Source organism: Hippoglossus stenolepis, chromosome 13 (assembly GCF_022539355.2).
Source record: "Hippoglossus stenolepis isolate QCI-W04-F060 chromosome 13, HSTE1.2, whole genome shotgun sequence".
Classification (NCBI taxonomy): Eukaryota; Metazoa; Chordata; class Actinopteri; order Pleuronectiformes; family Pleuronectidae; genus Hippoglossus; species Hippoglossus stenolepis.
The window spans coordinates 17,289,321-17,312,657 of NC_061495.1; the positions used below are offsets into that span (position 1 = coordinate 17,289,321).

The window sequence follows — 23,337 nt, forward strand, 5'->3', positions numbered from 1 at the left end:
CACACATGCCACTTGCCTGCTGCTTCTGACCAGAAAACGAGGGGGCATGGCACAGCACCTCCTGCTGACTCGCTCTGACAAAGGGCCGAGGATTTACTGTTGCTAGCACACACCCTCTCCTGTGTGCACGTGGTCTGTGCGTGTGTGTAGACAGACTGGACTCTGTGCATGTTACTTTTATTCAATTTTTTTTTGTCTCTCTCGAGACGGCGCAGGATACACACATTCACAAAACGCTGGTTTTCCTGCTCATATCCTTAGTGTGGAGTTGTGCCACCTTAAAACAGAATGAGAAAGCTCAGCCATCTTGCCATACTGCGAGCTGTGGATGATTGATCATGTTATTTAGGGATTTAATCCAATTTGAAGGCAGCCAGTGCTGTGGTCTGAGATAAAGTGCATCCTCATAGCATGTACCAGACCTGGCTGTGTGCCCTGACAAGTGCAGAGATACCGACAGACACCAAATGTTCATCTGAAAAGATCTACTGTTTCCTCAGAATCATTATACTTGTCGACTTCATTTCGTTTCAATGTAAATTCTATTCCACTAAGTGTTTTTTTAATATAATAAATTATTTCAAATGAATATTTTATAAATTCAATTTAAAATGACATAAAATTGCCCTACTTGTCCTACGCTGTTGAACAGATTTAAAAGATATTTTAATGTAGTTAAATGGACAAATGAAAGTCTGGGCTGTTCATTCATGTGTCAAGTGTTTGACAGGAGCATTAGGGTCTGTATCTGAGGCTAAATCCAAACCCCCTAACCCTAACCCTAACCCTAACTAATATGTTTAATTTAGAAATGGCATTTTACAACTACAACGATCTCAATCCACACAAACTCCACATCAGTAATAACCCCCGTCTGTGCCTACACACTTTTGAACATACATCCCCCGACCATTCACGCACACTAGGCACGTGCCTGCTTTGTTAACATGAGGCAGGTTGTCTACTGCAGTCGGTTGCTTTGTTACAGAACATACTTGACAACAATGATGATACGAGCGTTTCAGCTCCACATCAGTAATGACTTTAACTTTAAGGTGCTCATAAACACCGGAGTAGTATGGACAACAGGTGTAAACATAGCAGCAGTGATGCATTTTAAAACGAGTGTAAACGTAGCCTTAGGACCAATCCCATTTCACCCATTGGCCCTTAGCCCTTCCCCTTCCCCTTCGTTTTGCGCGTTCACATGTGGGGGTAGGCTGTCCAAATACCTGTTGGGACGCAGGGGTAGGTCTGAGGCGTAGGGCTTTATAGCCCTCCAAACAGAGATTTATCCCGACCCTCACTTCGAACGTAGGGGCACCCAGAATGCTTTGCGAATTACCGACAAGCTGGGAGAGAGACCCACAAATGTAGTCTTTTCTTTACAAAATTACGATAAGGATTGTAATATGTTAGTTTAATATGATTTCAATGTATTATCATCACTTTTTTTCACAACAACCTTAAAACAAAAGGTCGTGACTGCGCTATGCCCCCCAAGGGGTGAAATGGGATTGGGCCTTAGTCTCTGCAGAGTGCAAGGAAGACGATTCAATTACAGTTAGAGAGGAACAGAACTAGTACGTGTTCAATTCCTCTGTACATAACTGTAAATACAATTTTTTTTAAAACTCTGTATCCCTCTCATGCACATTACAAGACTAGTAGTGGTTTTGATCAATATTGCATGAGTAATAACTGCTGAATATTAAACGAGGAGTCGGCAGGTAGAATACTCCGCAGCTACATTCAGATTGCAGCTGTAGTGTCGTGAGATGAGAATATACAACGCTCATTTCTATGAAATAATAAATGATTGATATGATGGAGATGCCAGTGACTGCCCAGAGCAACGGTTAGTGCCGTCCTCTCGGCCCTGCAGGTTCAAACGCTGCAATTGGACAGAAAGAATTATTAAAAAGGGAAGGTTATTTGTTGTACATGTGTAGTTTTAGCTATGCCTGCATCAAATGCCACAAAAACATGCACAGCTGTCACCCAAAAGGATAAAAAAACGAGTAGTATAAGGACCAAAATACACACACAAATGAGTGAGTGAGTCATAGGTGTGTCTGTGTGTCACTGTGTCAAAGAGATTCATGCTGGAATTGCTAGTAAATGGCACAGCGCACCATGCTCATTGTGCGCCTACCAGTCCCTGCGTTTGTGCCATGTGCTCTGACTGTGTGCGCGCTCTGCTATTTGCCAGATGTGTCACACTGTGAGTCAGACCCTGCGAATATTATTCTGCGAATCGCTGCCTCAGAAAGAAAGCAAAACAATGAGCTTGGTGGTTGAGTGAGCGTTTGTTAAAACACAATTGACCGCTTTTGACCATGGGCAGCCCCCGGTAATCTCCAGAGTCCGGCCATAGGTGGCTGGAGTTAACAAGCAAGGTGAGGCGAGCTATGTCCTGCCTCAGTCCCAACATGCACCTCTTCACCGAGTGAGATTAATTACGGCGCGATTCTGACGCAATCAGCCCCCCTGAGGTTCTCCTAACCTCAAACGACGGCACACAGAAACATGCTCCTGGAGTGCACATTCGAGCACGCAACATGCAACACTGTGTTCATAATTAATTAGAAGAGCTTCAAGGCAAACTACAGCCATTTGCACATGATTGGTCAAACGCGGAGCGCTGGGCTGTTGAGAGCGAGGTCTGGGCTCAGGCACATTCCACCAGCAGCGAAGCGTTTTCCTCCGGTTGTTGTTGATTTGCTTTCAACCATGTCCCCCGTGTCCAGGCCCACTGTCAGTTGTCCAAGGATGACTGGCTGCAGAGACGCTCTCCTGCTTCCAGTCAATGCTTCCTTTGATGGAGAGCAGGGACCAACATCCTCCTCAGCCAGTTAGTGTACACACCCCACTGCGGGCAGGCCGACTGCCACCACCAACACACAGATCCACTAACAACACAGTCCAGCATGAGCAGACGCACACGCACAAAGACTGAGACACACACATTCAGGAGCACACACAACAACTTTCACATACAATGGTATTTTAGATTGATGCATTAAGCTTGAAATATCCATCTAAGCATTAATTGATCTTTATTAAACTCTGAAACTACTTTTACATTTATGTTGTTTGTTTTTAATCATTTTTATCATTCAGATTAGTTTTGGCCAGTCTGTTATACTCATTTCTATCTTTAAAATGTTTAAAAGGCAGTTTATAATACTTTGGGGAAGGTTTATGTTGATTATATGTTACGATCAATGGCGGATCTAGGAATTTTCTCAATAAGGGGTCATAAGGGGCCATGGACACAGAGGGGGTAATTATATTGATTATATGTCCAACGTCCATCCACAATTCCTGATTCAGTAAGAAGCACGTTTCGGTCCTTCCTTAACTAAATTATATTTTAAAACACGAATAAAGCCAAGAGATTATACTTGAATCAGTTACATTCGAGCAGTTTAACTGTAAACCACAATTACAGTGAGGCTCTCTTCTGTAAAACACAGTTAAGGTTAATGTAAAGGGATAATTGTGTTATTACTGTTAAAGTCTCTCGTGGCATTTAACTAACCAAAGATGCACCTGCTTAGCTCGAGTAATCCATCAGTCTTACCTGTATTTGTGAGTATATACAGGTTTAAGCCACATGAGGCTTCATTAAATGGGGCACAAGTCAACGATATAAGACATGCCCAGCAGAATACATGACCCTGGAACTTAAAATATATACAATTTTGTATAAAAAAGAAGTTTCATGCAATAAAAGAGTGTAAACTTATGCACAATTTCTCTCTCCATCTAATCTTATTCAGCCTTTGTGCAGCATAAATTACACTCCTACTACAAACATGTGGGAGGCCTGAGGTCAGTCTTTACGGTAAAATAACTTGCCCTTTTGTAGTGAATAATAAATCCAGGCAACAGAAGTGAATATTGTGGAGCTGCAAAACTGTGTCCTCCCGTCAACTTAAGTAAATAACAAAATAGCACCAAACGCTTATCGATTGGTTTTTAATTGATTCTCATTTTATAGGCATGGAATATAATGTCCTTCATTTGCCAAATTGCGCTGTGATATTGACAGCTGCAGTTAGAGGGCATCGGAGTGTTCGGCGTGAGGCCTGCACACTTCTCTGAATGTGGACCTTTGTGCAGGCACGGCCGACAATTCTCCGTGAGGCTTTTACATCCACAGAAACAAAGTCGCTCTTTCGTCGAAAAATCCAAATACTATGCAAGACTAAATATGCCGAACTAATGCAAATGTCTTAATTTACTTTAGCAGCGCCTTAAAATGATGTTTTTTGGTTTACATTCATACGAACATCCCTCCTGCTCCCACTGCATGTGCTCTGGTGCATCACATCCCCTCTCACACACCAACACACTTGGCTCTGAGATTTGTTAAGGTTTATGTCAACAGATTATTTCCAAACTTGAATTTTTAGTTTCTTCATCAGCACCTGATTAGAAACAAAATGAAAACCCGAGGGAAGAACATGTGCTTTCAATGGGTCAATCGAAAACTTTCATCAGTGTTCGGTCACTGTATGATTCACCAATGTCTGGGAGAATGTGTAGTTGGAATTGTAACTGCTTTCCTAAACCATTTGAATTCTAGTTACAGGAAGACGGCAGTAAGCATACAGACATACAGCTGCTACAGAGGAGCACGGTCGCTTGATGAGAAATCAGCAGCCGCTGTTTACAGTAGAAACAAATTACCATATTTGGCAGACTGCACAAAAACGGAGGCGATGATGAAAAAGTGCAATGTGCATGCAGTTAATAGCATGAAAAAAAAAAGCCCATACATTTGCTATATTCCCCTCCTATCTCGACTGCAGCTGTGAAATGTGCTGGATGCGCCTATATTACTGGTTTATGGAGAGACTGCGGTCCGTCCGCTCAAACCGAGAGGGTTTCTTTTTTTAAACAAAGCTCCCCGAAGACGAGAAATGCTGGCCTGAGCGGTTTTCAGCTGGAATGTGCATTTACGCTTTGGTATCCATGACAGACTCTGTCCTATTGTCTAGAGGAGCCATCATGGTCGCAATGGAGCCTAAATGAGGCCAATAATGATTCTCTGCTCTGTCCCCAAAGTCTTGCCTGTTTAAAAATCGATTCTCTGGTTGACTAGGGACAGGCCAGGAGTGGAGAGGACTGAAAGAAATGGAGAGAAAAGTGGTGGGAAGAAGATACAACAAGAGGGGGAAAAAAACACATGTTCAATTACCAAATCATTTTTTCATCAGTGTTTCATAAATGAGGACAAAGACTATTTTTGTTGTGAAAACTATATTAGAGGAAAATTCTTGCCTTGAATATTTTACGGCTCTAGATTTGTTATTTATGTGTATTTAATGTGTTCAGTAGTAAATATTTAAATGAGACGCTCTTGTGGAAATCAACTGTAAAACAATAAAACTGTAAATGCATCTATTTGTGCATATACTTGATACACCATTAAAGAGACATGCAGCCACTTCAGTACTACACGCTGTACACTTAGAAGTACATTACTGTTCTACCGGCACAGGACTTATGATGAAAATAAGCAATTTTCAGGATTGGAGCCTCTTGCCATTAATTGAATGTAGCATCTCTGGGCAGCTCTTAAAATAACCGCAGAGAAAACACACAAATTGTTGAAGTCGTCTCATCTCACAATGTTTTCTGAGGGGTGCACATTAATATGAAACACTGCCGGGAGCTTTACCTACCAATCCTTCTGATTAAGGTTGAGCCACTGGACATTTACGGCCGACAGTCATCACCAAGTCGAGCACAGAAATTGAAACTTCATGTTTTACAGCAGAAAACATGAAGTTCTTGGACACAAGCCCATTTCAACAAATCAGCGCACGGTATTCCGGTCAGGTAAAAGCAACATGGCTGCTGGACTGTTCAATCAGAGATGTGCTTCTAAAGGGGACTTTTGTTGTAACTTTGGCTCAGAGTCACCTTCAAAGACGAAAAAATTGGGACAAACCTGGAGAATCTATGATGTTATGTTCTTTAGGACGTGAAAAGAAGAGAAAAACTTGCGTAATATTGCAAAAGTGGCTAATAAAATAAATTAGCGAAAAGTTCGCTCTACTGCTTGTAAACACAAGTCAGAAAAAGTCCGTCAGGCATCTGTCAAACGAGGAGGTAAAGATAAAAAAAGTGTTTGATTCCGCAATGGATAAAGGAAAGCAGGACAGCACTTTGTTGCCAGATAAACCAAAAATTCAGCAAAACACAACATAATTTGCTCATCAAACAAATGGTAAAAAACGTTTGTTTGTCAGAAAATAAACCACATTTGTGTGACTTGTATTTAAGGGCACAACGTAATTAGGACATTGATCGCACTCGCTAATCGCCTGACGATTTCAGTGAAAGAATTAAGCTTTGGTTTCCTTGGTCAGTGTTTACGTCTAAAACATTTTTAACAATAGTTTTTACGGTGTCGGTGAACTGCCGTAGCCGTAGGACAGACAGTGAGACTATAAGCAGCCATTCCTGTCGTTTTGTTGCGCCCATCACAGCTAAAGACGTGTGGCACGCCCACTGTGGCTGCAGGGCGTGGAAGCAGTGCTCTACACATGCGCACACACACACACACAAACACATACATATATATATATATACACTTGCAGTTGCACATCCAAGCAACTTAAAGGAAATACAACACTGTCATTCGTAAAGTACCAATGCGAGTAAAATGTAGTATTAACAGCAGGGTATTGCAATATTGTTTCTAGTACAATGCATCACTACTGCAGTAAATACAAAACTATCTTAAATTGTGCTCTGATAGTGTGAAAATGTAAAATGGTCCCTTAAATCATTATTAAATAAAGTATCACCCATGACAACAAAAAGTGGAACAACTCATGCACCACGAAGACACCATACAAACTTACCAAAGTGAGGTTACACAGTAAATCACAGAGTTTCACTGAGATGGAAAAGTCTTCTCGTCTACACTTTGCTGCCTACAAAGAGCTGGAGATGCTGTCAGTTGTGGCAGAGAAAGATATATTAGCTCCATCAGCCACTGAACCAATGAGACCAACTTGTGGGCGTCGCGGAACAATAGCTACAGCCAACCAAAAGTCCCAAACACACACACACACACACACACACAAGGAGAGTAATGGAGAGGGGAAAAAAAGCCCCATCACACAGATGAGGTCTTATTGAGTGGATGGTATCGTACGCTCGCTGGGGACGAGGGGCGAGGACGGGGAATCAGAGAATGTTTAATTCAACATGTGCTCACCTCGTTATCTCTTCCTCTTCTTTACACCATCCATCTCACTCCCGCTCTCTTGTGAGCGAATCACAGCCCATAAGCACATCTCAATGACCTTCAACCGCCTCCTGTGTTTTCACCCGACAAGCTCACCTGTTTGTCTCAGCCCGACCTCTCGTGTGTTCGCTCCACATCGAGCGACACAATGGGACTCTCAAACCGATATCTCGAAATAAAGCACCGCTGAGGAAAGGGTACAACATCCACATCAACCACAACAGACAACACGCACAGGTATGGATTTCCTCCTCGGAAATAATTGTGTCCAGGCACAAACATGAAGCCAGGGCAGGTGATGAGATGTGTTTGGATTGACACTGAAAATCCTGTTGTGAACTTCTCAAGTAATGATCCATACATTCATATCTGTAGCTACAAGCTCAGTGGCAAACTACAAGAAAACCTATTGATTTAAAATGATTCCTTAGGTTGTTTGCTTTTTAATAAGTTTGAAAAATCGATTCAGAGAAACCACAGCAAGGAGAAATATTCTTAAGCAATCTTTGATTCCATCTTCTGTCATTTTACGAAACAAATAATTTTGTATGAGCTGTTTATATTTGATCAATATTATCTCAAATCTTTACTAATACAGGCTCATTGTATGGTACTCATCTAATTTTCTCTTTATATGTTCGTGTGAATGATTTGAATGAATGAACTGAACTTTGTCAGGTCCCTATTTAAAAGGTAGGGAGGGGAAGTTGTTCCTGAAATCCTCCTGACGTCCCGATAGACATCAACAGACAAAGTTGTCTGAAAAACAGCGCATGACCAGAGTCGTCAGCCGGAGAGACACACGCCGCTGAAAGGACGCTAGCAAGAAGTTTGAGTTGGCTTCTAGCAGTTGTGTGGCAGTTGTGCGTTTATGTGTTTTGCTGCGTAGCTTCGACGAGAGAGCCGATGTGAAGGGGTGGGATGTGTCGGTTGCATATTCTCAGAGTGTAGCCTGCTTTCGCACATTTTTCTACGATTACGTTTCCACACACGTGAACAATCAAGATATGTATTCTATTCTATTCATGTACATGCAAAACTGTGAACTGTTACAATAATGGGAATGATATAAGATGGATAACTTCTTTCTTATCTCCCTGTGTCTGTCTCTAGTTTATATTTCACCTGAACGTACTTATAACATTACAAACTTCAAATGTAGGTTTTCAAATCAAGCATATTTGTTGTTTTACTTCTAAAAATGATGAGAAGGGAGGCAGTCAAAGCAATCCAGCTTGTTTCAATTAAGCCGTTTTAGCCAATGGAAATTTCTTTTTAGTGAGGCTGTTAAACTCAAATATCTAGTGTGCACTTTGGCTGGTGATTCAGAAATTTGTTATTTAAAACGCAGCGGGTACACAGACACACACACACACACATCTCGGTAACACTGATTGTTCTCAGACCACCACTGCATCCACTCTCCAGTGCAGCTGGAGACGGGAAAGTTCCCTGCAGGGAGCAGTCCAGTTATCTCAGATGGAATCTTATTATAGGATTAATGTGAACAGAAACAGAGCTGTAAGACTGAATCAGTGTGTGTGCATGTGTGTCTATGTGTGCTGTGAGGATATCCGAGGTTTTGTCTGAGGAATGTGAATAGCTACAGCTCTTCATGGCTCATACGTTCAGCATCTTCTGTAGAGCAGATTATAAGTGGGCACATAATGCCCCCATACTACTGTCATGTGATAGCAAAGTGTTGAAGCGGGAGCCAGAAATGAGGAGGCAAAACGGTGGAGCCATGAAAGTCCAGCTAGCTCTTTCTCTCTTTTTTTCTGACACCCTGCAAGGCCTGGGCAGGCTGATCTGCACTGGTGTGTGGATGGAGGCAGAAAAGAAGGAAGGGAAGAGGAGGAGGAGGTGGCAGAGGAGGAGAGGCAGCAGGAGAGAGAGGTGCGGGGAGAGAGGGAGAGAGAGACAGAGAGAGAGAGCGGGGGAGGGCATGGAAGGGGCTGCAGGACTAGGAAAAGTGCCAGATCACTGCTGGAGCCAAGAACAGGACTGACTGGGCCTGTGTGTCAGATCAGTGTGCAGCAGAGTCACACACACACACACACACACACACACACACGCAAAATGAAGAGACACATAGATGTCACTGACCTTCGACAAACTCACTGCAATGTCACAGCTCTAACAAACTGAGACACTTCTTGCACCATTCTACTGGATTAAAAAGCAGTTGACTTGCTTGTTTATTATGAACTTTCAAGACACAGGATTCTCAGATTTTAGCTCATTCTCAGACAAGTCATCCACTGATTTATTGCCATGTGTCAACCTCTTCCAAACTCGAGTGCGCAAGTGTTTAGAGACCTAACATTTGGCTGCCACCCGCTCATTACTGACCAATGGCACTTATAGCCATTATCCTGAAAACAATGTGTGAGCCCACATCAGAGACGGCTGTTGCACACAGCGCAATATTTATCGCAGCCACTTTACTCCCCGGAGACTCATTGCACCATAACACAGGCTGCTGCAGCTGACAAAATAACAGGGCAGAGTGTTTTAGCTTCAGGAAACAGCAGAAACGCGTCTCATTCTCTTTTTCCCCTCGCTGCTCCTCTCCTCCTTCCTCCCGCTCTCTCCCTTGCCAATTCTCGCATGACCTCGTCTGTGTTTCTTGGTCTCTCCCTCTTTCATAGCTCCGAGCCGGGGCAATCTGAGTGGATTTCAAAGACAAGTTGGCGAGTCAAGCAACAGGAAAGTAAGATTAAGTCACTCCTCACTGTATTCTCTTCTTTTTTTCTTTTTTTTTCAAGGTCCAGTCCGCCGAGAAATCGCAGCTTACAATTTCACTGTTGTGAGCAAATCTGATCTCGCCAAAAAAAATCCTGACAACTTTCTTACAAGTAACTGCCAGCTCTGAGTTTTTCCAACATCTACGTCTCAGAGGAGCGCCACAGCGGTGATTCACTTTCCACACCAATGCCGCAAAAAAGGGAAAGATTAAATTACACCTTTAAATGCAATTTCATCCTGTAAGACAAGGCAATTATCCAAGACTAATCTCGTGTGTGTAAGTGTTTGTGTCACACTGAGGACGACGGAGAAGAGAACGGCTACGTTTCTCTTTTACGCGCCTGCACCCTTTCCATTTGTGTGCACTGAATGGGCACATGTGTTGGCACCGCTCATATCTCATTTCTTACAAACTCGCCCATGGGACTTTGGCACGATTTTCACAGAATCAATGCAAACTGACAGCTGAGACAACGATTCCATTACCGCTGGTGTGGTCGAGCCTCCCCGGTACGTGACAGGGCTGACGGCGGCATGCGAACAGTACGACGGGAACCTAATAAGACTGAGGCCAAAGCAAGATCTATTTAGCTCGTTGCCTTTACCAGACGTGATCATGTGAGAAATAATCATCTTTGTGCAGAGTGGTTTTCTCCTGATGGGCTTGGCAGTCATTTTCACTTATAGCAGCTGAGAGGGCCCGACAGCTGCAACGCATTTTGGAAACTTAATGAAAAAATAGTGTCATTTGTCATCATCTTTCAAAATGACCCATTTGAACATGTCTTTAATGATCTGTTGACCATTTCAGCATCGCATCATCAAATATCAGTGTCTTCCAAAACCCATTACATGTGGCCATTACCAGATCCTACATTTGTTCAGAATCATACAACTAGTTCTGGTTAGAACCAGGTGAAGTCTGCAGTTGTATTCTGTGCCGAGTTCAGGGAATGTTTTAAAAGTAAAAAATGTTCACTGTTTGTAGAAGTTTCAGCCGTTGGATTAATGTGTCAGAGTCACATACTTAAGTTTCCCAAGGATCCACCCCAACATCCTCCATAAGAGGTTTTAATAAACTGTGACAAACTCGAGCTACTTTTGCTTCAAGTATTTCTTTTTCATTCAGGACTAAAGAAGCTGCAAGCAAAGAGAAAGTAAAGAGAAAAAGATGCTTTACAATATTTTAAGACTTTAACACTCAAAATCTCAAACGTCTGCTTCATCGTGTTATTACATCTCAGACCGAAGACAAATATAGTCGTTCTACAGATTTTTTCTGAGCTGTGTTTGGAATCGACAAGTCATACGAATGTGTGTTTGGTCCATGTCCGTCAGAGCAACACATTCAGATTCTATTCTCGCGCCACCGTGCTGCCCAGAGGAAAATCATTGCTTCACAAATAAAGTCATTCACCACTGTGGTGAACATTTGGAAAGCTTTAACCACAAAAACACTCAAAAAGGTTATGATTTGGTTAAAGTAATGTTGAGTGTTGGTTGGATACAGGAAATGAAGAAAGTCAGACTTTTTTCGTTTCTCCTAACTTCCTCTCATGACTTACGACCCTTACCGTCAGGTCACACTACTTCCTCATTAGCTCCGGATGGACAAGAGTCTTAATTCTTTTTGACGAAGCCCTTAAGTGTGGCCATTAAGTGGCTTTGTCACTCGAATGTAAACATATGTCGTATTTGTTGGTGTGCTTTAACAACTGCTGTTGCTCCTGGGGAGGACAGTGTCATTTGAGTACAATGATTAAAAATAGCACTGATAGAGAGCAGCCTGCGGAGCACTTACATGCCTGTATACATTCAATCAATTTCCAATTTAGCAAACCATTTTTAGCAGATGCTTTCCCCTCTAACATACGTGCTCTCTTTGTGTGATCATCCAGCAAAGGTTCACTCTGTTTTGTTTTGAAAAGACTGATTCAAAGCCAGTGGAGCAAATAAGAGCTCCAGCTGTAAAGCGAATGGAAACAAGCTTGAGCACCTTCTTTCAGTTTATTACATTTCCTAACCCCCTCATCTCCTCCTCTCCCTCACCACACTCAACCCACCTCCTCTTCATATTCTACCCTTTTCACCTTTCCTCAACCTTTATCTGCTCTCTCCCCCCCATTTCTCGTCTGTCTCTTTGCCTCATTGCTTTAGACGCACTGACCACGTTGCATAAAAAGCTCTGCATAAATGTTGGGACATAAAGGAGTTTCACCTGGCCGGTAAAGGGATTTTCGAGCTGGAGTAAAAATCAACACCACTTAAGTCTAACCGCTGTAACTGCTGACAGGTTACTATTTCTACTGACTAAATTAAAAGGCCAGGCCCGTGAAAATGACTCCGACAGGCCTGACCTTGTTTACCACATCAACGCCTGTCAAGGAATAGTTGAAGAGATGTGCGAAGTTTTCTGGAAAAGTGCTCCAGGTTAGAACTTTGAGCAGAGAGACAGGACGTTAGAGCATGAAGAAAGATAGAGATGATTATCGGAGCGGGATCTCTGCTGTGTGCTGGGAGAGGAATAGTGTCTGAGAGGTTATCAGGGATTTTTATTGTCACGTATCCTGTGGTTTCTTGTCTTCACCCTCTACGTACAAAACTCTCATCTCATTCATAAGAACATAGCTGAGGAGATTTGACCCCATTTCACGTTTCATTTCAAAGATTTAGTTTGTATTATGAAATTTAATTAAAGCTATAATTACAGTTTGAAAATGTAGATAGGTCAAAAACTCCTCAATCTGGTAGATTCACATGCGTCTTGCAGGTCGCCCCCTTTGCTATAATGTTGCAAGAAACAACATTTACAGGAAAAAAAGATCACAATATTGATTTTAACAACCGACACCCACGCAATAAAATGAGTCCCCCTGTAATAAAGTGGGTCAAAATCATAGTTCACTCCTCTGATGGAGCAGTGGTTTAGGGCAGGGGTCCCCAAAGTGTTCCGCACTGTTTGGCACTGCAGACTGACATCCCAAATCAGGGGCCTTATCTTTTGGAGGACTGGGACTTACAGCTTTCTTGGTCACGGCTTCTTAGACGAGTACCAGGAAGGCCACAAAGACCGAAAACAAAATGAGACGATCTGGGCAACAGAGGGTTTCTTATTTGCGTCACCAACTTGTCCCACCATTGCATCATTAGCTTCTTTGAACGGCTGCACATACTGCTTACTTACTTAATTAGCTTAGTCACTGGTGCTCAATGAATCCTGGAATAGGTTTGCCTGAGAGGGATCGACCCACTGGATTATTTGTTGCTCAGAAACAGAGGAATGCATTTGTGGACCGCATTTGAAGGGGTCTTCAAAATGGGACAGTGTTGTCGTGTCCACGTGTCACACAATCGGTCCACAAATGCAGCCTCTGAAGGATGCGGCCCCTGAATTGGGACACAGCTTCTGTCCGCCTGCAAAACGGTGCAAAAAACTTTGTGGGACCCCTGCTCTTACCCACTGATCGAACAGAGGACTGAACTATCATTTAGACCCTGTGTACAAGCAGAAAGGCCTTAAGAGTTCAAAGCCTGAAGGTCTCCAAACCTGCATCTAAATGCCATCATCCTAATTTGTGAGATGGAAACCTGATTTATTGCTCATGTTTGGTTCTTTTAAAAGGGCAGTGAATCAAGTCGGATCCCGTCTGTGCTGTTTATTGTTCCTTTATTGTCAATCAATGTGACAGGGAGGAGATGGTCTTTTAAAAAATGACCCTCCTCAAAATATCAATTCAAGTAGCTCAGCGACATAAACAATGTGGGTGTGTGTGTGTGTGTGTGTGTGTGTGTGTGTGTGTGTGTGTGTGTGTGTGTTTGTGTGTTTAAACCACTGGGTGAATTAATAAATTAGCTCTCAACCACAACCTATCCTCAACCTTTTCTGCAACAGGGACACAAATCACTGACCTGTCCTTTCTGCTGTGACGGCGGGGGTTCATCAAATGGCAGACAGACTAAAAGCTTCTACTTCCTAACACCACTCTGTATTCTACATCTGCACGTTATTATTATGTGATTGTGCGTGTCTGTGCATAATTGAACATTTTGAACCTTTGAGCCAATATGCCTCAAACGAATCCTCAGCTCCCACGTCAAAATGATTATTTCTAAACAAACCGTGTTTAATCGACTGCGCGCCACTCTCCATCTGGAGGATGCTGTGTGACATCTTCTCTTAAATTACAAATATCAATCTGCCACAGTGGGAGCTCAGCTGCCAGTGGCCTCATGGGGGTCCGCGTCAAAGCAACCAGCCTTCAAAACAAAGCCATCATAACACCAGGCTCGGTAGATGCATTTTTCTGAAACAACAATTTCCATTACCTGATAATGGTTCGACCGAAATCACCAAATAACTGAGCAGAATGGGCTCCAGGTACACAGCCCCAGATTGATGTGAAAAAGCTCCTGGTACATATCAAGTAGAATGAACTGGATTCAGGAAGGAATCTGTGCTGAACTTGACCCACTGTGTGGTTTGGGGTCAGCTCTGTTTGGCTCCACCTCTCTCTCTCTCTCTCTCTCTCTCCCCCCCCACTGCAGGGACCGACAGACGCCAGCACCGAGGGCTCCCAATCTGCTGTGTGATCAGCGGGACTCTCCCCAAGTGTGTTCCCCCTCCTTATCACCGGCTGTCTGCCTGCAGCAACACTACCACTTACACTCCATCCACCCGCTTATTGATACACTTCACCGCAGGATCGCCTTCGAGTGCTCCTTGGGAAGGCAATAGGTCTGCAGGGTGGTCTAATTCAATCACCATTGGGGAGGGGAGAACACACATCATTCATCACCAGCAGAGGACCAGTCCGGGAAGGACCAGCAAGACTCCACCACCGATTCAGTCTCACTCGATGACCATTAACGCACAAAAAAATTGCTTTGCTGTGGTCCAACAGGGCTCTGAGCAGCTTAGTGAACCTGGCAGAGGTTTTATATATAATGTTATCATGCAAAGATAAGATAAAGATACACTCGTGCACATACCTAGATGCAAAGACAATGCAGTCAATTATTAGCCATGCTGTTCCCCATGGTTCATTCCACTGTGGCTGTATATCCTGTCCCCAACTATGTTTTTGTGCTGGTATGGTGTGCAGTGTGTGCACTATTAAAGCTCGAGGAGTGTTTAACCCTTTCGAGTCCAAACAGAAACTGCAGCAGGGGAAATATTTGTTGTGAGTGTAATCATCAGTGCATCAAATATGTCTCGATGGCACTTCACTCTGAGGCACGTTCATAAAACGCTGCAGTGAGTATGATCTGTGGCGGAGAATCCCCGAGATCAATGTCTAAAACAGTGACAACTGCCTTCAAAGGTCTCATAAGTGTCTTAGCATGTTTTGCACAGTTTGCACACAGTGACAACAGACATGCGGTAATCTGTTCTGTGATACATTTGCATTAATTACAAGCTTGAGAGACTGAGAAGGACTGGTTTCTGTTAGATAAACATTATATAATTGAGAAGCATGGGCAAACATAACTGGTCCTCGAGATGATACCTGTCTCTTTGTGAGAGGGGGCTACCTTTTTTGACACGCTCCATTTTCACTAAATGATTCTAGCGCGGCCAAGACAAACAAAACTTAATGACTATCAGCTAATACACAACCACGTGCAGATGATAATGTCGCTGGAAGTATAAACAGTTTTGTGCAAGGTAAAACTAATAAAAGCACAGGGTTCAAGATGTATGACATAATGAGTCATTATACTAAGAAAAGGTGCAACAACGTGACTCAATATGTCAAATAAAATGGGTAAAGTATATTATAATAGCATTTACTGTATATGATGGTACAATAAATACCATTATTAAACAGGCATTACAAGTTATTAAATTTCCTCTATTCTGAATCGTCAAAACATATTTTGAATAGTTCTCAATTCTACGCTTTTTATGTATTTATATGTACTTGTAGCACATTCAGAATGAGATATATACGTGCATGTGGCTCAGTAGCGGTTGAAATATGTAAAAAATTAAATTGTAAAGTCATGCAGTCGGTGCAGCCAGCGAACATTTCAAGTTACAAAACCAGCTGAACAAAGGAGCTGTCTGTTTCAGCACCACAGACAGCTCCTGTCATCTCCCTATGAGGAGGTGCTGCTGGCAGCGGCGACGGCCGACACTTTTATCTGCTGCACGTTGGAACATCAGACACAAGTGACTTTACTAAAATTCATTAATGTAAGGCTCCGTGCTCATAAAACTCACGCCCAAAATCCAGACCGACGTTGAGACATTTTCTTACATTACTTCCCATTGGTTAACAACGGGGATTGAAGACGTGGCTCACCTCCAAATGGCCTCTGGCACACATAGATGGTCAATGCCAGCACAAATAGATAAAAGGCACCTGAGAAAGTAAATAAAAATAACTAACCAGACTTAGTGTCCCCTCAAAGTGCAGCCCAGCAAGCACCCAGAGACAGAAATGGTTGAGTTTGACTCAGTTTTAGGCCAACTAAAAAGCCTTTTGTGTGTGTGTGTGTGTGTGTGTGTGTGTGTGTGTGTGTGTGTGTGTGTGTGTGTGTGTGTGTGTGTGTGTGTGTGTGTGTGTGTGTGCGTGTGTGTGTGTGTGTGTGTGTGTGTGCGCATGCGTGCAAGACCATTTTAAGCCTAGACCTTACAGAGTGAGGACATTTTGGCCGATCCACAGTTGGGGTTAGAATTGGGTTAAGGTTTGGCTTTGGAACGCATTACACCAATGAGTATTCTTGCTGAGATAGAAGTACAAGGTTGTGTTTGTTTGTGTTTGTGTGTGTGTGTGTGTGTGTGTGTGTGTGTGTGTGTGTGTGTGTGTGTGTGTGTGTGTGTGTGTGTGTGTGTGCGTGGAGAGAGAGAGAGAGAGAGTACCTCAACACAAACATGCGCTCACACACACTGCACATGAGGAGACTGACCCATAGACCATCAGCATCAACTCTCTCCAAGATGTGTCCAGCAAACACAACTCCGGATAAATAATAAATAATAATAATGTTGACAATTCCAAAGGGTTTCCAATGAAAAAGCGCAAGCGCTCCTGCATCTCTAATCCAGGGGCACTTCCACAAATAGGATCATCATCAATCATCACTCAGACACCTGCGTCATGCGTCGGTATCCGCGCGGCTACACCCAAGGGACCGCGCCGCTGCTCCTCATGGGAAACTCGTACAGTAACAGGGTCGAGATGGCAAAGAGACGCGCGCCGTGTGAGAGAGTGCACGCGGATGGTGCACGGAGCTGTCCGTCTCATAGCCCGCAGGTAAACCGAGCGTATTGATACGGACGAGCTTTGTCAGGATCATAGAAAAATGCCGCGCGAGTTTGGGCATTTGTGTGTCCAATTTGGAGCCTGTAAGTAACAGTGACGCACCGTGTCACGCGCATGCAGCAGTCGTTTCAAACTCAATCAGTGGGAGCGTGCGAGTGATACACATACACACACACAGAGAGAGAGACGGAGATAGAGCCAGTGCGCATTACAAGTTATTTCTGTGCCACATCCATTAAAAACTTGGGTCTATTTTTTCCTGCCTCCATCAGCAGCGTCTGCATCAACAGAGCCCCTGTAAAGAGGTTTAGTGTTAGACTGTCTCCAGGCACAGCTGCTGCTTCGTTTACACCTTTATCTGGGCGATGGATCCCCCCCCCTCAGCGAGCTCCAGTGAGCCCCGCGGGCCGGTGTGTGAGACCGCACTGCAGAGGGCTTCTCCGGCTTCTCCATGACGGAGCTCATGAGCCAACACATCGCTGAGATTCCCCCCCCCACACACACAATACAGTCTCAATATTTGATTATTGCTTCCTGGACGTTTGAGGCATCATTACGATGTGTAGGGTTTTCGATTTATTCCCTTCGCTGCAACAGTGTCAGGTGCTGAACTTCTCCTCCTTTTACGCATAACTGTCTCTGAGCCCTTTTAAACTGATGAGTGTTAAATCACCGGCGCGTCTTTTCTAGAGTAAAGGCGATCACTTCATTCCCAAATAGGAAAAAAAAAAATCGAAGAATCAGTTAAACTCAATACTGTGAACTTTATTAAATGATCAGGAAAAAACAAATCGTGCCAGGTCTGAGAGCCAAAGAGGGAAAACTGGCCTACCTTCAACTCGATGCCAAAATGGTACAACGCCGTTCGTTAGTCAGTGGGGGAGGCTCTGGACATCACAACTCCATGTCAATAGAGAAAACACGTTTCCATAAACCGGGTGCGAGCCAGTGACAGTCTGTGTTTCAGCGGGGTCGCCCATTCAGCCAGTCGTGCGGTTTAAATCCAAACAGAATAATGGAGATCTTGTCTCTGTCTTTTGGGGGAAGAAGTGCGCGAGGCGCTCTCCTACGCAGATGTGACTTTGCGCGCCTGAAATAAAAACGATGATGGGTAGAAATGGAAGAAAGAAAGAAAAAAGAAAAAACACGACTACAACCAATACAAAAATGTATGCATCAAAACGAATGGGGGCGAAGCTGCGAAGTGATCATCCTCCCTCCCAATGAAATCAAAAAAAAGAAAAATCTCACGGCTGACTTTTGCGCAAATCGGGCTTAATTACTTATCCTCTCCTGGGGGGGCTCGACCATCCCAGACGCACGGGTTGGTGCGGTCCTCTGCACTCCGACGAGAAAAAGAAATGTATGGATATAATGGCCAGATCCGATGGGGGGTTTCCTCCACAGCCCCGCGCCGTGGTTGCAATGCACACGACGAGGAGGATCTCTCCCCGGTCCTAGTGCACCACACGCCGGCCCCGGTTGGCTCTAACGGACGCTGCACCTGCACTCTGTCATTTCCATCGATTTAACAGCGAAATGGATGGAGGGGGGTAGGGGTGGGGGATTCCAGAAGACGCTTATAATTCAAATCAAAGCTTCGGCGCTGAACTGAAAGGAAAAGAAAAAGAGGGTCCTCACTTGTTGGAAGATAGAGAAGATGGGGAAGAGGTGTGGGGGGAGAGAGAGAGGGGGGATGTTAAAACTGAAGTCATATGCTGATGTCCTGCAGCTCCAAATAAAGTCTGAATGGAAATGTTTCAGTGTGAGAAATGTTCAGATTTTGTTCAGAACGTCACTGCCACTGGGGCGGTTGTGTTTCGGCCAAGTTTAAATAGTTTCACTTCAGCAATTCAACCCAGGACACTGTGGCCAAACAGGCTGTTGTTGTGGCATCAAGCTGAGGGCATTAAGGTGACTGTCATAATAAAGATATGTCGAAATCAAGCCATCTGAATGGTGTCCTGCAGTTAGACAGCGACAGGAAGAGTCAAAGCAAAATATATATATGTATATATGGAGGGTTCTTAAACGTGATCTTTAAAAAGGGACAAAATTACAGTGGGCGAGCGAGCTCAACAAACTGCAAATTAAGAAAACACATGCAAATAGAAAAAAACACGTGCAAATTAAGAAAACATCAGCAATTTCACGACGCATGCGCTGCAAAAAGTCACAACACATGCAAATACTGAAACGTTGTGAAGTTCCATCACCACTGAGGAATAGCAGACTTCAATTCACAAAGCCACAACCAGGTTCATCACTTTTTTGGGTCCCCTGGAAACATTTCCATTGTCGTTTTTCGCAATTTCCAGCACTTTCCTACGCTTTTTCTAGCTCTTTTTCAACAGTGATGGTCGTTTAACATCTTCACACAGGGTCTCTCATGGGCTACAAATTGGGAGGATGGAGAACCCTTCATATTTGGTATCTTCTAGTTTAGTAATGCAAATTTCAACTGATGTGTGGTCAAATCATGAAGACGCAATTGAAATGAAGTTAACCTGGGGCTTCTTCTTCCTTGGTGGTCTGGGATGGCTGGAAATTGCCTGTGGTGCCCATAGCTGGTAATCCTGCCTTGTGCTGCCCCCTGTCACAGCCTCCAGAGCCTGCGGCTGCTTTTTTAAAGACGGGACAAAGCTCAGCCCTGGGTAAAAAGAACTGTCCTGTATGTATGTTAAAAAATCAAATAGGTTTTTAATTCAATGACTGTGACAAGATAGTTTATTTCTTTCCTAACATGATATTTTGAGAATCACCTGCTGCCTGGGAGACAGCCTCAGAAGCTCCCAGAGAACTAATACAGTCTAAAAACCCTCGTATTAAAGTATAAAAGGTCACCCTTGTTTTCAAGTGTGTAATGGGCCAGTTGCTGCCTCTTGAGGCCATTATGGTTTCTAAAAAAGCTGTGGTTCTCTTCCTCCTTTGGTACCAAGGCCTCAAGAGGCAGCGTAATGAGCCCATTTTACACAGAAGAACAAGCAAAACAAACTCGGACAAGCCACACAAAGGTGGGATGTATTCTCTAGTGGAAGTGTTACAAAATAAGTTTTTATTTTACTTTTGCAACTTCAGGAGTCAAACACAGTGTGATAGGACACGTGTGAACTAAGACTGGGTAAAAACAACAGAATTTGTAAATTTAAGGGTCCAAACATGTAGGAAAAGATCCAAAATGAACCCTGTAAGAGGACTACCTGATCACGATAACCAAATTATTTAAAGAGCTTTTGTATAGGAAGGATTCTGTCCCAAGCTTTTTGATCCATATAAACAGTTGATGACTATATCCGGATTCCACTGTAGTGGTATTGTCGTCCAGATTTCATCGATTGCATTTCCATGTGTCCTGGGAGAGATCATGAGGCTGTTGTTCAGATTGTAAAGCCCCTTGAGGCTTATTTGTTATAGAGGGGGATGTAAGTAATACTGACTCGACTAGACGGCTAAATGTGACACACACACACACACACACACACACACACACACACACACACACACACACACACACACACACACACACACACACACACACACACACACACACACACACACACACACACACACACACACACACACACACCTCTCGGCAGACGGTGCAGGTGTGTATGAAGAAGCAAATTCCTTGTATTAATGGTTGGCACTGCTGTCTGATAAATAACAAAGGGTGACAGTGAACTGTTATTTGTTTGTAAATTGTACCATGAGTCTCTTTCTCTTACTGTTGTGTGTGTATGTGCTTTCTGTTCTAGAAAATCGGAAACTAATGTGTTTTTAAAGACTTTATGTAAATTATTATTTAGAAGTTTGACCCAAAATCATGAATAGACAGAAACAAAACACAAACTAGGATAGAATACAGTTTCATTAAGCGTAATAAGCTGATTTCTTTAGTGCTAGAAAGTCACCAACACCATATTTATTGATTTTCATCCAAAGCATAAGAAATTGTAAATTATTGATACCACATTGATTAAACCATCAAGCATCTTTTCACGCCTGGATACCATTCTACATGTAAATGAGACAACCCTTGTCTATATGTGGAAGATTAGGTTATTTTTTTCTCTTCCAACCTTCATCGCTTACATGGCGTCCTACAACAAGGCCATCTTTCCACCACAGGAAATGCACATAAATACAGGTCTAAACAACTCCATCCATTCATTATCTATAGCGTTTATCCTTGGAAGGTTGCGGGGGAGCTGGCGCCAGGTGGCCATTCTATGGCAGGGCCAACAACCATTTATTCTCACACATATGGTCAATTTAGAGTTTCAACTCGACACGAGGGGACATGCAAAGTCCACACAGAAAGCCCCCGGCCGAACTGAGAATCGAACCGGGAATCTTCTTGCTGTGCGCCGCCCTCTACACAACTCTCAACAACAATTTCTCATTTTGTACTTACTCTTTTAAGCAAAGAAAACTATTCCAAAGTACAGGAAAGCTGCTGAAAACTACTTTTAACTGAGTCAAAGCTGGCACCATGTGAAGTTTTCTCCTGAAAATCTAAATGACAGATGAGGGAGAATATCCATTTTATCCATCCAAGGCTTGTTTTGGCTGCCAGTCACTTAAGAACACATCAAACCTTTTCAAACCAACAAATATCAAAATCATCAAACATCAGAAATCACCAAACATCAGAAGGTTCCACATGTGATTCATCGTAAATAAATTAACTCAGACAACAGCCCCAGTGGCAATGACGTTGTGAAAAGATAGAGGCTAGAAAAGGAATAGGAAATAACACGCATCACGTCAGACACATCTGCGTGTTTGTGTGTCAATTTGAGGATAAAACCCCTCTTTTATCACATCCCATCAGGATCCGTAGCATCTGTAAACGAGATGGGAGAGAGGAGGGCCGTCTTGTATAACAGCACTTGCCCAGGGCTCAGGAAACTCGTCACAGACGTTTCTGCCTCCACAGTTTTTCCTTTTGGAGCATGAGTAGGTACCTGACCGTTCGCCGTCATGCAGAAAATATAGAGGCTGGCTGATATGACATAAATCCTCCTCTTCACTCTCTTTAAAAAACTCACTCTCTCTCACACACACACACACACACACACACTCAGTCTCTCACACTCACATACACACTCACAATTCTCACTAACACACTCACAGTCACTTCCACTAACACACGCTAAGACACACACTCACTCACTCACACACACACACTCACATACATACACTCAATCACATTCACTAACACACAAACATTAACACTAACTCTCACACACACACATTCATTAAAATGAATAACTCCATCAGTATTGTGCTTATCTTTGTCCTCGCAAATAATTTTGTATTTTGAAATGATTCTCTCTTATCAATGACACACACACACACACACACACACACACACACACACACACACACACACACACACACACACACACACACACACACACACACACACACACACACACACACACACACACACACACACACACAAGCTGCTTTCAGACATGCACTGGACTCCGCAGCTCCTCCAGAGGTGCATGTGTGAATGCAAATGTCCGGGTGAGAGGCTCCGTAGTTCCTGCAGACTTTCTCTACCTGGCCTCCAATTATAAAGTCCGTAAAATTCCAGAAGTTGATGTTAGAACACAGCAGGGGTTCCACCCCAGGATTCACCGCAAGCGAGTGGGGGTGTTGATGATGCTTCTAACACGCAACAGTCACAAAAATGAAAAAAAGAAAACTGTAAACAGGATCACGTGATCTCGGCAGCAGAGTTATTACGTCACTTCCTGCCTCTGTCTGCTGCAGAAAACTTCCCGCTGTGTTGTGCATGTTTGAAAGGCAGACTACGGGTAAACTCCGTAGCCAATTCTCCGGATTATACCCAGAGGTCATGTCTGAAAATGGCTTAACACTCTCACTCTCTCACTGCAGCCAGCAGAATATTCAGTAGATAAAACAGTGCATGAGTGATGCCATAGAAACTGCTGGGAGATCACAGGACCACATCACATCCTCCTCCCACACTTCTTTTTTTCTCCTGCTGCTGCATTGTCCAGTTTCCTTCTTCTA

General features: G+C 43.4%; 1 protein-coding gene across 4 annotated transcripts in view; it reads right to left on the reverse strand.

Annotated features, from left to right (window-relative positions):
- The window catches only part of il1rapl1a (interleukin 1 receptor accessory protein-like 1a), a 165,439-nt gene extending 146,739 nt beyond the window's left edge, over positions 1–18,700 (reverse strand). For all 4 annotated transcript variants that reach the window (XM_035175667.2, XM_047342482.1, XM_047342483.1 and 1 more), the window contains exon 1: positions 18,122–18,700. The gene's annotated coding sequence lies outside the window, so the exon portion shown is untranslated. The remainder of the gene's footprint in view (positions 1–18,121) is intronic.
- Between the last annotated feature and the right edge of the window lie 4,637 nt (positions 18,701–23,337).